This window comes from Anomaloglossus baeobatrachus, chromosome 12 (genome assembly GCF_048569485.1).
Source record: "Anomaloglossus baeobatrachus isolate aAnoBae1 chromosome 12, aAnoBae1.hap1, whole genome shotgun sequence".
Taxonomy (NCBI): Eukaryota; Metazoa; Chordata; class Amphibia; order Anura; family Aromobatidae; genus Anomaloglossus; species Anomaloglossus baeobatrachus.
Window position 1 is genome coordinate 113,511,838 of NC_134364.1, and position 16,324 is coordinate 113,528,161.

The 16,324-nt window shown below is 47.7% G+C and overlaps 1 protein-coding gene across 1 annotated transcript in view; it reads right to left on the reverse strand.

Annotated features, from left to right (window-relative positions):
- Positions 1–16,324, reverse strand: part of ATP6V1D (ATPase H+ transporting V1 subunit D) — a 201,992-nt gene that overhangs the window by 167,152 nt on the left and 18,516 nt on the right. The window lies entirely within an intron of this gene.

Here is a 16,324-nt window from a genome sequence, read left to right on the forward strand (position 1 = left end):
GTTAGGGGCTTGTTGGCCAGTTCCTTCCATATGATTTAAGAGCCCAATCCTTCACTGAAGTGACAGCAAATGTGTTTAGCTTAGGGTAATGAATGTTTAAGTGCTTTAACCTGCTTAGGGTCAGTCAGCCATGTAATATTAGGAGAAAGGGGTCACGGTACAGACCTGAAAAATGTACATATGTGTTTTGTTTAGAGTAAATAGTCACATTCCTTGATTACAAGAGCTCAAGTATCGGAGAAGGTTAAGAGAAAAAGAAACAATCATGTCATGTTCGATTCCATTATTCATCATCAACCCCAAGATGTTTATACCATCGGTAATCAAGCCAAACCCTCATTTACAACTCCTTCACTAGACTCTAAGACTTCACTTTTGGTGTTCCGATTGGCAGGACCAATAATTTGATTCTGCTTGTATCTTGATGGAAATGACCAAGGTCAACATGAACTAATAAAACATGGGTTGGTCAATGGATTATCCCACTACAAAGTAATACAGGACTTGACTATCTCCAGTAGACCAATAGACTTTGAACAGAGCTAAATTGCGCATGCGTGACCAACGATTTGTTCCTACCCCTCCAGAAAGGGTTCTCGAGATCCCCGTTCAAGTGATCAATGGGATTTTCAGAGGTCTTATAGAGAGGTGATAAGTAATAAATTGTTTTAAGGAAAAATGCCTTTTGTTACCTATAAAGCCAAGCAAAAGACGTGGAATGACCAATTTTGCTCCATATTTTTCAAAACAGCAGATATCAAACCTAACATAGATCAGTTTTCTAAACTCTGATAATTAAGTACCACCAACAGGTCCTAGTTTAGGGATATCCAAACCAGTGTCAAAAAAATATAATACCAGGGTAATATCTAAAAAATTTGGAAATCATGTCCTGACCTGGTGAAGGTGGTGGTGATGAAGGTTGTAATTAAGAAACACTGGCAAAGTTGAGCAAAGGGAATCTTCAGCAAAGTGCTTCAAAGGTATTTTAAGACCTGGCTAATTATTTTTGGGAACACCATTGAGGAGAACAAAAGGTTTGAAGGATAATTCTATAGAATAGATGATAATTTGTTGCTCAAAGAGGGTCTGAGCAATGAGACCCTGAGAATGAGGCTCTAGATCTGTGTTCCTCAACTTCAGTCCTCAAAGCCCACCAACACATTAGGTTTTCAGGATTTCCTTAGGCGGGCTTTACACGCTGCGACATCGCTAGCAATTGATAGTGATATCAAGCCCGATAGCACCCGCCCCCGTCGTACATGCAATATCTAGTGCTTGCTGCCGTAGCGAACATTATCGCTACGGCAGCTTCACACGCATATACCTGGTCGGCGACGTCGCTGTGACCGCCGAACAATCCCTCCTTCAAGGGGGAGGTGCGTTTGGCGTCCCAGCGAAGTCACCGCGATGTCACTAAGCGGCCGGCCAATAGAAGTATAGGGGCGGAGATGAGCGGGACGTAAACCCCCCCACCTCCTTCCTTCCGTATTGGCGGTGGAGGCAGGTAAGGAGATGTTTGTCATTCCTGCGGTTTCACACACAGCGATGTGTGGTGCTGCAGCAACGACAAACAACATCGTATCTGCAGCAGTAACGACATTATGGAAATGAACAACGTGACACAGATCAGCGATTTTTAACGCTTTTGCGCTCGTTAATCATCGCGTCTATGATTTACACATTGTGATGTCGCTACCGGCGCCGGATGTGCATCACTAACGACGTGACCTCCACGATATATCGGTAGCAATGTCGCAACGTGTAAAGCCCACCTTAGTATTGCACAGGTGATGAAATTATTCCCTGTGCAACACTGGAAATCCTAAAAACATGTTCCGTTGGTGGACCTTGAGGACTGGAGTTGAAAAACACTGCACTAGATGAATGGAGTAGGGGCTGGAGATGTACACCCATCTCTACATTTATTCTCTATAGGATTGCTGGACATAGAAGAGTACAGCGCTCATTTTTTCCAATACTCTTATAAAGAATACATGTAGAGGTAGTGCGCATGCCCGTCTACTGCTCCATTCAAGTGTGGCTCTGTAGAGTTCCGATCTAGGGATTGGTGAGGTTCACCCATTCTTATCAGCAATTGAATACAATTCTAAGATACCTTTTAGTGAAAGTATTGAGAGCAATTTCCACAAAAAAAGAAACACCTATTAATGTATTTTGTGCCCCTTTGCTTGGGTAGAAGAAAGTTGTTTTTGGGATAATTTTTGCCTGCAAATGTACCATAGCGGGAGCTCATGTGTTTGCTACAGGAGCCTTGTTGATCCGATCCAAACCCAATGGACCCCATTGAATTCAGTTGGGTGCCATTGGTATTGGTCATGTGATGTATCAATTTATTACTTTTTTTATTACTATAATGGATTAATCAATCTAAGATAAGATATAACGGAAGGTTTTGAAAACACACAAGCACAATGGATGGTGAACGATGGATACAACATGAAGGAAGGTGCCAGGCTTGTCAACAATTGTGTTTAAAAATAGAAATAATGGCTTCCGAGTGACAACGTGAATTTCTCGAAGTATTCAGATGAAACCACCTGGTCCAGATGTCTTATTGTCATTCATATGGTCTATTCATCTTCACATCAAGACTTCCGTCAGCTCAGTGGCGCTTTTGGGATGGTGCCAGTGACATTATTATACTGGGACTCATCACCTCATGTTCCTCTGTACACATAAAGCTAAGGGAAATGTTTAGTTGGTGTCATCTGCTTTTCTCCTCTGGCTATCACCCTATTATCTATGTAATGTTCAACATTTGCCTTTGTTCTATAAGCACATAGACGTAGCAGGTGCTGCCTGTTCTCGGGGACACCTGCAAAATTCTCCATTGTACCAAATAAGGCATATAATTACCTTCTCGTCAGCCTGTGGTGAAAATTCAAAGTGTTTTTTTGGAACTTAATAGTCAATGTCTAATGATCTAATTTTAAAAACTAACCACTTTTGTAATTTACATCAATTAAAAATTGTCTTCCATTCCCTCTCTATGCCAACTTCCTGTTTCAGAATTTTTTTCACTTCCTATGATGTTCCTCCCAGCATGCACTGGAGAGTCTTAAAAGGAATGTCATCAAGAGGTTGGGGCTGTGGTCACTATCCCTTGCTTCTTTTACCACCCTGAAACGGAGCATCACCGGGAGAGTTGGCGCTGAGCTCAATCCCCACAGCTGCTTTCACCTCCTCGAACAGGAAGTCATCGGGGGACTGGCACTGCGATAACTCCCAACAGTTGATGTCATCCTTAATGTAATGTCTTTTTTAGTGTCTAATCTCTGTACTGCTGCGCTTGTGCCAGATTTTAATTCCAATACATGCTCAGTATGCTCTCACTGCTCATTATGCTGTCTCCCATTGTCAGGACCACCGGAGTTCCTCCTGGTATAAGGGAACTCCTGGTGAGCTCCAGAACACATAGTATACACCAAGAACACCATACAATGGTAGACCTTGGAGCCAGGGGAGGCAATTGGGTCACCTCTAAACACTCCCTGCACTCACTGAGGTCCTTACATGGGTCCTTCCGATCACATGCCTAGGCCCTTACTGACCCTAAACTCACCCTAGCTAGAAAAGGCCAGCAAGATGCTTGTCTCACCACTACCATAAGACAATGTGAGGTAGGAAAGATAAATGAGAGAAAGACACAACAAATAAAACTCTGGCAGGAACTGCTCAGCTGTAAATGAAGCGACACCTCAGCTTTCTCCAGAGACTAGTTCCTTCCAAGGGGACAGCAAAAGAATGAGCTATAGTCAAGATGGAGTAGACGTACAGAGGAAATGGTAGAAAATTTCCAATTGATGTAAATGATAAAAGTGGTTAGACTTTAAACATTAGATATGCATTGACTACTAGGTTTTGGATAATCATTTTAAGAGCAGGATATAAACTAAGCCTCATCTCTTCTTCATGTCACTTTAGAACCCCACAAAGATAAGTTGAAGATCATTAGAGGATCTGGAGGTCACGACATTAGAGAAAATCTTCATGTTTAGTGCTCCAACTGTGGACTCAGCTGAATTATTTTTTACTTTGGCTAATTCTATAATGGAAGAGGTCTCATTCCACAGAGCACTTCATCACAAACAGTCCCTCATCACTGTAAAGCCAGCACTCACTACTGCAAAACAAACCGACTTCTCATCCCTCATATCCTCTCTATCTCAACCCTAAACAGCTATTCACTTTCAACTCTCTCCTCCATCAACCAAGCACCACCTCCCTCTCCTCTCAGCTGAAGACTTTGCCTCTTTCTTCAAGTAGAAGATTGACAACATCAAAGCAAGCTAACAATCCCCGCAGCCTCTCCTCACAACTACTTAGCCCCCTTCCTCCAAAATCCAGTTTCTCCACCATGACAGAAGATCATCTTTCCACTCTACTCTCAAGATCACATCTCACCACCTGTCCACTTGACCCACTCCCATCCTACCTCATGCCCAATCTCACCACTGTCTTCATCCCAACCCTAACCCATCTCTTCAACCTATCACTAATGACTGATGTATTCCCTTCATGCGCTAAACATGCCTCCATCACCCCATCCTCAAAAAGCCCTCCCTTGACCATTCCTGCATGTCAAACTATTGCCCCATATCACTTCTCCCCTATGCCTCAAAACTACTGGAAAAATATGTCCATCTTGAACTGTCCTCATACCTCTCCTCCTGCTCCCTCTTTGACCAGCTACAATCTGATTTCGGACCTCATCATTCCACTGAAACTGTCCTAACTAAAGTCACCAATGACCTATTAACCGCCAAAGCCAAGTGACACTACTCTGTCCTTCTCCTCTGCCTTTCACACAGTGGACCACTCCCTCCTACTACAGATTGCCTCATATCGGAGCATCACAGACTTGGCGCTATCTTGTATTTCCTCATACCTAACCGACCGAACTTTCAGTATCTCCCACTCTCACAACACTTCCTCATCTCGTCCCTTATCTGTCAGTGTCCCCCCAAGGTTCAGTTCTTTGACCACTGTTGTTCTCCATCTAGACCTTCAGCCTGGGACAGCTCATATAGTTCCACGGCTTTCAGTATCACCTCTACGTTGATGATACGCAGATCTACCTCTCTGGCCCTGACATTACCTCTCTTTACTAACCAAAATACCACAATGTCTGTCTGCTATATCATCCTTTTTCTATGCTTGATTCCTAAAACTGAACATGGACAAAAGAGAATTCATTATCTTTCCTTTTCCTTACTCAACCCCCCCCACCTGACCTATCCATCAAAGTCAATGGCTGCTCACTTTTCCCAGTCCCACGTGTTCGCTGCCTGGGAGTAACTTTAGACTCAGATCTCTTTTTCAAGCCACACATCCAAGCCCTCTTCACCTCCTGCCGCCTCCAACTCAAAAATATTTCCCAGATTCGTACATTACTTTCCCAAGAAGCTGCAAAAATCCTAGTGCATGCCCTTATTATCTCCTGCCTGGATTATTGCAACCTCATGCTCTGTGGCCTCTCTTCTAACAGTCTTGCACCCTTACAATCTATTCTAAACTATGCTGCCTGACTAATCCACCTGTGCCCCCGCTACTCCTCGGGCCTCTCCTCTCTGCCAATCCCTTCACGGGTTTCCCATTGCCCAACGACTTCAGTTCAAAGCCCGAACCATGACCTACAAAGCCATCCAGAACCTGTCTCCTCCTTACATCTGTGACCTAATCTCCCGGTACTTACTTTCACGTAACCTTAGATACTCACAAGATCTCCATCTCTACTCCCCTCTCATCTCCTCTTCCTACTACCGCATCCAAGATTTATCCTGTGCATCACCCATACTCTGGAACGCTCTGCCACAACATATCAGACTCTTGCAAAACTTGAAAAACTTCAAAAGGAACCTGAAGACCCACCTCTTCCAACAAGCCTACAACCTCAGTCTGCTATAGCACCGCATGACCATCTCTATCCTCACCTACTGCATCCTCACCTATCCCTTGTAGACTGTGAGCCATCGCAGGCTGGGTCCTCTCGTCTCCTGTACCAGTCTGTGCCTTGTTTTGTTTATGACTATTGTACTTGTCCCAACTATGTATACTCTTTTTCACATGTAAAGGGGATCTATAATAATAAATAATAATAATTCTAAGATCAGAGTTCATAATGTAAAGAGCCTCTCCTTTCCATGTTCTTAATCCTTTTAGATGTTGGCAGATTTCTTATCTATTCCATATTTTCCATATTTCTTGCTGGGTTTACACTGGTCAATGAAATGACAGCCATTAAGCATCTGCCAATCGGCTAAATGTTTTGTTTGCCAATCATTGGCCATATAATAGCTGGTTATGGATGGCTCTGTGGCATGCACTGCCATTGTTCTCAGCAGCACATGTCCTGTTTATTCAATTCAATGTGCTCCCAAAACTGATCATTTTTAAGCAAGTCTAAAGATAATTTCAACCGATAAACTATAGTTTATCTTGGACGATTATCGGGAAATCCATATAAATAACTATGTCTTCATAGGATCTGCAAAGCTAAAAGGGCCCATACAACTGATGAACATGCAGGTGGTGTCGCAGGTCCAAATTTTCCACAGGAGTGCATCTGACTCTAGTTACACCTTTGAGTACATGTTCCATTAGTTAGAACCATGTACTTGAAAAAACGAACATCTGATAAAGCCCACTTTAAAGATTTTTTTTAAATCGGACACCCTTTTCAAAGGGTTTCTTTGCTTTGATCAATATGCTGACCAGATGATGCTCAGTAGCTGGGACCAACCCAACAGCTTTGCCTTGTAGCTCTCATGAAATTAACGTGGTCTCCATATAATGTCATCCAGAGCAAGAGATGACCTTTGTTGAGACTCTCTGCTCAATGATTTTCTCCAGAAACATCTTCTGCCATTTTTCCCTTTATTCAAAAATTTGGAATTATTTTGAGCCATCTCTAAAATGATGTACTTGAGGCAGAAACAATTCCTTCCTACCCTAAATAGTTAGCATAAGAGTTCTTTGACCAACGATGGTGTCAAGTATTGTCCAAGCCAACATAACTTATCATCTGAGATGTTTATCTACGGTAGACATTTCTCCGGCACGGCGTTTTCACAACATGAATGATTCCACATTGCCGATTCGACTCCTCTTACTCCTGAAGTTCACAGATAACAATCTCCTTTGTATATCTATCGGAGAAGCATCGAAAATTGGCTCGGCCCTGTGTCTAATAGTTTAATGTGATAGCCAAGCCGACACATTTTTTTTCTTACTTTTCCTTTCTAATTCCAAGAAGTCCATATGTAGTATATTAAACTTGAAGCTGTTTATTTCAACATTGTTTTTCCGACGGTCTCGGTTTAACCTCACCCGTGTGTCACAACCCTGAACATATCGGAATTCGTTCTGGCAATAGCAAACCGATGAGAATTATTAGTTACTATTTGCGGTCTATTGAGAATGTCACATTGAATAATAGATGTCGAAATTTAAGGCAAATACACGCTCCGCAGATGGAGAACATTTGTTGTACTTTTCTTCATTGTAACCATGAAATAAATAAATAAATTGTCACTCCGATGTCACTAGACTCTTTGATATTTGACCAGATTTGGATTTTGGCGCACTCCGGGGATATCATTTGCCTATACACCTAATCTCACACGAGATTGACAGTTTTCTGAAGCTATAGCCGAAATATGAGATGATAGAGATTTATAGTTGTAATAGCTTGGAGAGACAACCAAACTGATCTCCAACATTTAATAAAACCCAAATGACTATTTCAATTATTTGGCACTTAACATAAGCTGCATCATTATTGTGAGAATTCTTAGTGTCCCTTGGTCTACAAAATGTGGTGTCTTTTCATGATTATTGGCTTACAACTGCTTGACTTGTAGTCTTATTTCCAATTGATTTTCTGAACTATATACAGTAAGTCGTCAATTAAATAATTAGGTTCAAAAATGTAAATGTAATGCCTGCCTGGAACCACAGACTCAGACTGGCTGTCACAGGCCGGCTAGAGGAAAGCCGGTCACAAAGCAGGACCCCGACAATCCCGAAACCCTTTAACCCCTATACAGGGATTTGGAATTACTGCATGGCCCTGGAGATTACTACTTGTGGAAGGCTGCAGTCCAGAGGAGAGTAGTAGTCAGGCAGGGTCAAACCAGGAAATGCAAAACAGGGACAAAATCAGGCAGAGAAGGAAGTAGTCAGGAAACCAGGCAGAGGTCAAATCCGGATCTGGCAGTGAGGTACAAAACCAGCAGGTAGGAGGGTAGTCATAGAACAGGCAGAGGTCAAAACACAGATATCACTATTCAGAACAGAGCAGGAACCAGAAAGCAGGAATACAAAACTATCTCTGGCAGTGACCAGCAGACAAAAGGGGGAATTAGAAGGGTGTGCTCTCTTCCCATTGGCTGAAGCTGAATGGTGGTAACTTCAGCTAGAAGACACACGACACCAAAAGTCAGCCAGTGGTACTGCAGGTCCCAGGGAAGATCAGCTTAGTGGATGAGTGGAGCCTGTGCCCACCAGAGCCACTGGCACTGACTCCTCTCGTATCACCAGCACAGTCCATGGCAGGAACACAGCATCGCCTGGTGATCGAAGCAGAAGTTGCGAGAGCGGAGTTTGGTGGGGACGTGACAGTAATTTTCATCTTTCTTTTGTTCTACTGTGTTGATGTATCAACTACTCTCTACTAATAGGCTTCTGTTACGAGGGGGACCCGGGGAAGCGTGCCAAGATGGGAAATGGACAGCTTCCGCCGGTCAAGGTCCACTGTGCGGTGTAAGGGACCGCCGCTATGGTGGGTGAAGAGTGAGCGGGTTGCTGCTAGCGATCGTCTGGAATGTCACAGACGATCTATGTACACCGATCTGCCCTAACCCGTGAGGGTTGTATGGCACGGATCTCACGGCTCGGTGTATCTGTTGCACGGGGAAGCACAGAGGTGCCCACGCACGTGTGCCAGTGGAAGTCATGAGAATATGGCACGAGGGTAGCACAGAGGTGCCCACGCACGTGTGCTTTCAATAACCAGGTGAGTCCGGTGGAGACTTGAGGAGCTCACCTGGGACAGGAACACGGCCTGTTAAAGGGGATACTGCCAGAGCAGCAAGGCAGGAACACGGCCTGCAAACGAGGTACTGCCTAAGCAGCAAGGGCCAAGCCCACAAAAGACAGTGATGCCTGAGCAGTGGCGTAGCAGCACGCTGCCAGACATCCAAACATAGAAGGACGGTCGCGCGCCACCATGATGGCAGGAGGAGCTTTTAAGGAGGTGTCGTTCCACCCAAGGGCGGGCGCGAGGCGGAGATGACGGACTTGACCCAATCAGGGTCCACGACGTCCCAGCCTGGCCAGTCAGGATTCACCACGTCACCAGCCTTGTCATCAAGCCGTGTGACGTCAGTGGGCGAATCAGAACCCACCACGCATTGCACATGCTCACCCTCCTGCCTCTGGGAAATAGAGGCGGGATCCTTGGTCTCACAATGTGCAGAGATAACGGGAGTCTCACTGCTTCCCTGAGCAATAAACCTCTGCACATTGCGCAACCTCGCAGACCTTCGGGGCCGCTGAGCAGGAGGGCCTGCGGCAGGCCAGGAATGGGAGACCGCTTCACTCCTTGTAACAGGAGAACTACTAGGTGTCACCCTTCTGCTGCCTCTCTGAGAAGGTGTCTCCTGCACACTGCACAGTCTGGCAGACCTTCGGCGCTGCTGAGCAGGAGCGCTCGTGGCAGGCAAGGAATGGGAGACTGCCTCAGTCCTTGCCTCAGGAGAGCCACGAGATGTAACATTACCCCCCCGTCTAGGCCCCCCCCCTTGTCCGTGCTCGAAGGCCACTATCAACCCCGGGGCGCGGAAATGATCCTCCAACTCCCAGGACCACGACCGGCCCACTCCACGAGGTAGTACCTCTTGCCCTGCATGACTTTTGTCTCCACGAGTTTTGCCACCTCCGGGTCGTCGGACGGGGAGTCGGTTTGAGCCGGCAGGGGCCCTGAGAATTTATTAAGTCGTACTTGTTTCAGGAGGGACACGTGAAAGGTGTTGGCTATAGCCCAGCGTGGAGGGAGCTGGAGTCGATATGCCACCGGGTTTACCTGCTGTAGTACTTTAAACGGACCCAGATACCTAGGGGCGAATTTGGCTGCCTGTACCCGTAGGTTAACATTCTTAGAGGACAGCCATACTAGGTCACCAGGGGCGAAGGATGGTGCAGGGCGGCGGCGAACATCAGCCGTTGTCACCATCCGGTCTTTAGCCCTCTAAAGAGCCTCTTGGGTGTCATCCCAGATCTCCCGGGCCTTGGTCGCCCAATCCTCCACTCTAGTATCGGGTGACGTAATGGGCATCGGAACCGGGATTCTGGGATGTTGTCCGTTATTGAGTAGGAACGGAGTCTGGCCAGAGGATTCATGGACCGAATTGTTAATCGCAAATTCGGCCCAAGGAAGGAGATTAGCCCAGTTGTCGTGGTGCGCGGAGATAAAATGGCGGAGGTAAGTTACCAAGGTCTGATTAGTCCTCTCCACTAGTCCATTGGTCTCAGGATGGTATGCAGAGGAGATGTTCAGCTCTATCTGCAGGAGCTTACAGAGCTCTCTCCAGAAGCGAGACGCGAACTGGGGACCCCGGTCGCTCACCACCTTGTCAGGCATGCCATGCAACCTAAATACATGCCGAATGAACAAGGTGGCGAGAGCACGTGACGTCGGAAGTCGTGGGAGAGGCACCAAGTGGACCATTTTAGAGAAGTGGTCCGTGATGACCCATACGACCCTGTGCCCTGCTGACTTGGGCAGATCTCCCAGGAAGTCCATCCCTACCACTTCCCAGGGACGATCCGGCACTGGCAGTGGGTGAAGAAGACCTGCCGGTCTCTGCCGGGACGGCTTATTCCGAGCACACGACATACAGGCTCCCACATACTCCTGTATGTCCTGGGGTAGTCTCGGCCACCAATAATGCCTGGTCACCAGGTCTCTGGTCCTTTTGACCCCGAAGTGACCCCCAACCTTGGAGGCATGGGCCCACGATAGCACCTCGTTCCATAGTTCAGGGGGAACGAGGGTCTTGCCAGGTGGCACCTGGTCCAAAGAAGTGGGAGTGACCATCCTCAAGCTGTCCGGGGGTAGTATAAGACGAGGCTCCTCCTCGTCCTCCTCCAACACAACCATACCACGTGACAAGGCATCGGCCCGTACGTTCTTCTCACCGGCCAGGTGGCGGATAGTAAAGCGGAACCGGGAGAAGAATAAAGACCAACGGGCCTGCCTTGGGTTCAGGCGTTGTGCTGTCTGGAGGCATGTGAGGTTTTTATGGTCAGAAAATACCTCAAATGGATGCTTCGCACCCTCCAGGAGATGCCGCCATTCCTGGAATGCTAGTTTCATCGCCAGTAACTCCCTATCCCCTATGGAGTAGTTCCTCTCGGCCGGAGAAAAGGTCTTGGAGAAAAAGAAACACGGACGCTTCCTTCCTCGTTCGTTTTTCTGGTACAGGACTGCACCTGCACCGACCGAAGAGGCGTCTACCTCCAGTAGGAAGGGTTTGGAGATGTCTGGACGATGAAGGATGGGAGCTCTGGAGAAGTATGTTTTGAGAGTGTGAAATGCCTCTACCGTTTCCCGTGTCCATGCTTTGGGATTAGCGCCCTTGCGGGTAAGGGCAATGATGGGTGCTGCCACCGTCGAGAAGTTGGGAATGAACTGGCGATAATAATTGATAAACCCCAAGAATCGCTGGATCGCCTTCAGCGAGCGGGGCTCTGGCCAGTTCATCACTGTCTCCAACTTCCCCGGATCCATTGCTAACCCCTGACTGGACACTATGTACCCCAGGAACGGCAAGGATTCCCGTTCAAAAACGCACTTTTCCAGCTTAGCATATAACGAATGGGTGCGGAGCCTCTTAAGTACTCGGATGACATCCCTCCGATGGGTGGTAAGATCGGGGGAGAAGATAAGAATGTCATCCAGGTAGGCAACCACAGAAAGATACAAATCCCGGAAAATGTCATTCACAAAGTCTTGAAATACGGCGGGGGCATTGCAGAGTCCGAAGGGCATTACTAGATACTCGTAGTGACCGTCCCTGGTGTTAAAGGCGGTCTTCCACTCATCGCCCTTTCGGACTCGCACTAGATTATACGCCCCGCGTAGATCCAGCTTTGTGAAGACCTTTGCCCCGCGGAATCGATCAAATAGCTCAGTAATGAGGGGCAAAGGGTATTTGTTCTTGATTGTGATTGCATTTAATCCCCTGTAATCGATACAGGGGCGCAGATCCCCTTCCTTCTTCTGCACAAAAAAAAACCCTGCACCAGCCGGTGAAATAGACTTGCGAATGAACCCCTTCGCCAGGCTGTCCTGAATATATTTGGACATAGCCTCCGTCTCTGGAGCAGAGAGTGGATATACTCTGCCCCTAGGGGGCTCGGAGCCTGGCTTCAGGTCTATTCGGCAATCATATGGCCGGTGGGGAGGAAGAGTATCTGCGGCCCTTTTGGAAAAGACATCCCTGTAGGCCTCATAAGGTGTCGGTAAACCCGGCCCCTCTGTATTCCCTGAGGACCCAACCGACCTAATGGTAGCGGGTGGTTCGATAGTCACGAGGTGCTCTCTACAGGATCCTGCCCAGGATGAGATCTCCCCTGTTGCCCAGTTGAGTATAGGAGCATGCTGTCTCAACCAGGGAAGGCCCAGTAGGATCTCATCCGTCCCCCCTGGAAGCACCAGGAAGGACACCTGCTCATGGTGTCCCGGTGGTACATCCATCCTGAGAGGGATGGTGATCTGGGTGATAGGATCGAGTAGTATGGACCCGTCGACTACCCGGAACCTGAGTGGCTTGGGCAACAGAACCAGGGGAACTGAGTATCGGGTTGCCAGGGAGGTTGAGATGAAATTGCCTTCAGCGCCTGAGTCCAAGCAAGCCAGAGCAGAGAAGAGAGTAGTGCCGAACTGCAACTGGGCGCTGATAGTCAACCTAGAGGGAGAAGTAGCGTCTAGAGTCCCCCCTCTGATAGAAACTAGACGCTGTCTTTTCCCGACGGTTTGGGACATCGGGTAGCTATGTGTCCCCTCTGCCCACAGGAAAAGCAGATGACACAAGACCGAGAACCTGGGGCAGAGGAGACCACCTTGGACACCTCCATTGACTCCACGGAGTCGCCTACAGGACTGTCTGGGAGACCTGTCTGATGGAAGACGGGAGCCAGACGCTTTTTAGGCCGAGAAGACGTGGGTGCTGAAGAGACCTCAAGCCTTCGCTCCGCCTGGCGGATGTCTATGCGAGAGGCAACCTGAATCAAGGACTCTAAAGTGGCAGGCACCTCACGTGTGGCCAGTGCGTCTTTGACAAACCCTGCCAGGCCCTCCCAAAACACAGGGACAATGACCTTATCCGGCCAGTCCAGCTCTGCGGCAAGTGTCCTAAAGTGTACAGCAAAGTCCCCGACTGAAGCGGACCCTTGCCGAAGTCGTAGGAGGCGCAGCGCGGAATCGTGGGTGACTTCAGGCCCGAGGAACACCATTCTCATGGCCCCAAGATAAGCTGTTAAATTATTCACCACACGATCTCCGCGCTCCCACAACGGCGTGGACCACTTCAGCGCTCTCCCTGTGAGCAGGGACTGGACGAAGGCTACCTTCGCCTTCTCGGTAGCGTAAAGAGTCGCAGACAGCTCTAAGTAGGTGGTAACCTGGTTTATAAAACCACGGCACTCAGAGCTGTTGCCGCTAAAGCGCTCTGGAAGCGCAAGGCGAGGAGACCTTCCGCCCAATAGCACAGCCTGGGTAGCCGCCTGGGTGGCGACTGTCGTCAGAGTAGTCTTATCGGAGGAAGACTGCTCCACTGCTGCCAATCGTGACTCCAACTGCTGCACATAACGCAGCAACTGCTGCTGCTCTTCAGCCATAGCCAGACCTTTGGCGCGACCGTAATGTTACGAGGGGGACCCGGGGAAGCGTGCCAAGATGGGAAATGGACAGCTTCCGCCGGTCAAGGTCCACTGTGCAGTGTAAGGGACCGCCGCTATGGTGGGTGAAGAGTGAGCGGGTTGCTGCTAGCGATCGTCTGGAATGTCACAGACGATCTATGTACACCGATCTGCCCTAACCCGTGAGGGTTGTATGGCATGGATCTCACGGCTCGGTGTACCTGTTGCACGGGGAAGCACAGAGGTGCCCACGCACGTGTGCCAGTGGAAGTCACGAGAATATGGCACGAGGGTAGCACAGAGGTGCCCACGCACGTGTGCTTTTAATAACCAGGTGAGTCCGGTGGAGACTTGAGGAGCTCACCTGGGACAGGAACACGGCCTGTTAAAGGGGATACTGCTGGAGCAGCAAGGCAGGAACACGGCCTGCAAACGAGGTACTGCCTAAGCAGCAAGGGCCAAGCCCACAAAAGACAGTGATGCCTGAGCAGTGGCGTAGCAGCACGCTGCCAGACATCCAAACATAGAAGGACGGTCGCGCGCCGCCATGATGGCAGGAGGAGCTTTTATGGAGGTGTCGTTCCACCCAAGGGCGGGCGCGAGGTGGAGATGACGGACTTGACCCAATCAGGGTCCACGACGTCCCAGCCTGGCCAGTCAGGATTCACCACGTCACCAGCCTTGTCATCAAGCCGTGTGACGTCAGTGGGCGAATCAGAACCCACCACGCATTGCACATGCTCACCCTCCTGCCTCTGGGAAATAGAGGCGGGATCCTCGGTCTCACAATGTGCAGAGATAACGGGAGTCTCACTGCTTCCCTGAGCAGTAAACCTCTGCACATTGCGCAACCTCGCAGACCTTTGGGGCCGCTGAGCAGGAGGGCCTGCAGCAGGCCAGGAATGGGAGACCGCTTCACTCCTTGTAACAGGAGAACCACTAGGTGTCACCCTTCTGCTGCCTCTCTGAGAAGGTGTCTCCTGCACACTGCGCAGTCTGGCAGACCTTCGGCGCTGCTGAGCAGGAGCGCTCGTGGCAGGCAAGGAATGGGAGACTGCCTCAGTCCTTGCCTCAGGAGAGCCACGAGATGTAACAGGCTTCCCTCTTACTAAATTATCACTTCTCAAATCAATCCTGAATGCAGCAGCCAGGGTCATATTTGTGTGCAGCAACTACACTGATACCAGTGCCCTGCGCCAGTCATTGCACTGGTTATCCATCTGCTTAAGAACACAATATAAACTTCTCTCTCACTCACTAAGCACAGCTCTACACCACCAAACATCTCTTCTTTCCTCTCTGTTATCCATGAATAAGACATACAGTAACTACTTTTTGTCGAAACGCATTGGATCGTTTAAGCCGTGTTATTTGTGGGTGCCAATACCATAGCGGCAAGTTTTAATGAATTAAATAAAGACGGATTTTTACTTATCCCTGCCTTCTGTCCGCTGGATGTTTTCTTCCTCTACTGATTCTCTTCATTTAGTAACTGATCTACAACTAACATCTTCAATAATCTGAATCTCCCACTTCTGTCTCCAAGACTTCTCTTGTGCTGCACCAGTTTTCTGGAATGCACTACCCCAGAAAATCCTATTAAAACTTAACCCCCACATTTTTAAAGGTGCTTTAAAACATCTCTGTAGAGAGGATATCACCTTATTACATTGGTAACTTACAGTAGATAAAGAAAGTCTACACATCCCATGTTAACATGCCAGATTTGTGTTAAGTAAAAAAAAATCATACGAAGAAGAACCTTTTGCATCTTTTAATCTGAACAACTCCATTGAAAAAGAAACTGAAATAATTGTGAGAGGGTAAATAAAAATACTAAAACTAAAATAATGTGGTTGCATAAGTGTGAACACCTTGTTATTATTGGATATGTGGTTGTGGTCACAGAATTATCCAATCATATTTAGTAGTGAGTATTATACAGCTGCCATGTTCTATAGTAATTCTGATCAACCTCATTTACAGTTTACCTCTTTTAGTAGAATTTTCCAGACATTTTCTTAGTTTCCAGGAAAGACATGTTATAAACAGCTGACAACACAACAAAAGGATCTCGCTGTTGAAAGATATCAGTCAGGAGAAGGGAACAATTTTTTTTCCAAATGCATTTGATACACCAAGGAACACTGTTAAAACACCTTTAAGAAGTGATTTAAATTTGGCCCAATAGAGATATTACCTAGAACTAGACGTCCCTCAAAAATTGCTGAAAAGACAAGAAGAAGATTGGTCCAGGAGGCTGCCAAGGAGTCTACAGCAACATTAAAGGAGCTGCAGGAATCTCCAGCAAGTGCTGGTTGTGCCTGGCAAGTGGAAGCAATCTCTCATATTCTTCATATATCTGCCTTGTGGGGTA